Here is a 2,440-nt window from a genome sequence, read left to right on the forward strand (position 1 = left end):
AGAATATGGGAGTGGGTTGACATTTCCTCCTCCAGGGGATTATCCTAGACCAGGGATGAAACTCCAGTCTCCTGCATTGGCAAGCGGGTTCTTTACCACTGAGCCACTGGGGAAGCCCCCCAAAATACCTAAAGGCTAATTAGTGAACTAATTAAGATCTTTTATGCAACACCCTGTCTTTAAGAGAGGAAAGGAACTATTAGGGCTGAGATAGACATGCAGAGGGTTTGGAATATTTTCACATGAGAATTCAGAATTGAGAAAGGCTGCTCCAACACATTTGCTTTAGTCCAGGAAGTTGAGGCTCAGAGAGGTTAAGGGCTTTGTCCAGGTCACACAGCCAGCAGATGGGAAATGCAGAGCTGGATGCAGAGCGCCCGGCCCCTAATCCCAGGTCTCCCGCCATCCTACCCCACTGCACCCCATGTGACACTTCCCGGCAAGCATCAGGGCTGAGGGATGAGGGCAAGACCCAGACAGAAGGCTGGATCACAGATACCTTTCTGCAAAATAGGTTTGAAGGCATTCCTAAATTTGATTAAAAAAAAGAAAAAAGAAAAAGCTTAGCAAAAAGAGACGAAATCTAGACCGAAAAGTCCATTTCAGAAGCAGCCTCCAATCTCTGCAAAATATTGCCTGTCACCAGGACATCTAAGTCCGATCCTCAGAGGAGACGGGCTCTGGAGGCTGCTGCCGGCTTTAATTAACAGAGACTGCCCCCTGTTTGTGACAAAGAGAGTGCAGGGAATGGCTTTGGGAAGAAGCAGACCTAATCCACTCTGTGTGGCTTATTTGCCAGATTCAAACCTGAAGCCCTGTAAGCTTTGCCCCAACCAAATTCCCTTCCTGCTCCCGCCTGCTGTGGCTGTCAGTATCCCCTGGAATACTGCCCAAGCCTATTTCCTAAGAATTGGAAAAATACTTAGAGGAGAGGGGAGTCATCTTCGTTTTACTCCTCAGAGGGAAAAAAGTCAATTTCCTCTGGGTATGTCAACTCAGGAAATAGATTCACTACTTCCTACCAGATGTGTGATTATTGGGTAAGTGCCCCCATTCGGAACATGTGATTGAGAAAGTATTTCTTTCAGGGCTTCTGGGGATGAGGGGTGGGGCGCGTTTGTAAACTTACTAATGAAACACCTGGCAAGTTCATGGAAGATGAAAAATCGTTATTAAACGCCACCCTGTACCACTACCCGAATGAATTCATGCAAATATGTTGAAATTAAAACGTAGCTCTTAATGAAAGTGCTTTCTGTGAAAGAGATGATGACATTATTATTTACAACACAGGGGCTTTTAATATCTGAAGAAGAATCTCATTTGCTCCAGCCTTACTGCTGTCAGGCTGCAGTGTGTGCAGCATCCAGAATGTATTTGTGCCCCACCCCACCCCCTACCCCTCCCCGCAAAAATTAGTGGAGGTAGCGTTGTAACGAAGGATGTTCACTTACCAGGACTTGTAATGAAGGATGCTCACTTACCAGGACTTGTAACCCACGTCCAGAAGCAGCTCAGCAAATCAGATGATTTGTGCAGTGGTCCTCACTCCCAGGAGTTCTTTGTTAATTTTCCTCATCCAGTGCCTTGGGGTTTCAAAGTAGTCTCTAAGCAACTGTTAGCCTTGAGAAAGAAAAAAAAATAAAAAGCACTGAAACAGAAGCTATTGGTTTAAATCCTCAGGGAACTTCCTAGGTGAAATTCCAAACTGGCCCATCTCCAAAGAGAGAAGACAGGAGAAAGAAGCAGCCACTTCAGATTAGCAGGATTAATAAACAAGAGAACTTACAGATGAGTTTGTCTTGAGTGGCTGCAAGAGGAATAGATCTGCACCCGTCTGCCAGTCTTAACCTTTTATTTAGACTTTTGCATCCTTGGAACAGCTTCTAGTGTGGGGAAAGTGGCTGGAATGTACATTTCAAGGGCCAAGGAGAATCAGGAGCCTCTCATTGCCCAGGTCTAGCTCTCAAGTCACATCCTCTCTATGACCTTCTCCAACAGAAGCCAAAGTGTAGCTAACACCCTGCCAGTTTCAAGTAAAATACTGAAATGATATATTTTATTCCCTTGTTCTGAAAAGATAAGAAGTTTTATTAGAAGAAGAAAAGTAGGTCTGCTATACAGTTCTCTCAGATAGGAGGTAGTGTGTGAGATGATTTTTGGCGGTACTCCAACAAAGATTTTTTTTATTTAATATATTTTTATTTAAATTCAGAAAACAAAACAATGTTAACTGTGATCCATGCATTTAACAGGCAGAAAAAGTGACATAGATTTATTTTCAGTAAAAATTAGTAGTAATTGATGAAAACACATCCCATGAACATATTTAAAAGAACAGTTCAGAAATTGAATATATTTGCAACATTATCATTTTTTGAATTTTTTAAGTGACTTTGGCATATTTTTATTTACTTATTTTTATTCTTTGAACCCACCA

The sequence above is a fragment of the Bos mutus genome, chromosome 25 (genome assembly GCF_027580195.1).
Source record: "Bos mutus isolate GX-2022 chromosome 25, NWIPB_WYAK_1.1, whole genome shotgun sequence".
NCBI classification, from domain to species: domain Eukaryota; kingdom Metazoa; phylum Chordata; class Mammalia; order Artiodactyla; family Bovidae; genus Bos; species Bos mutus.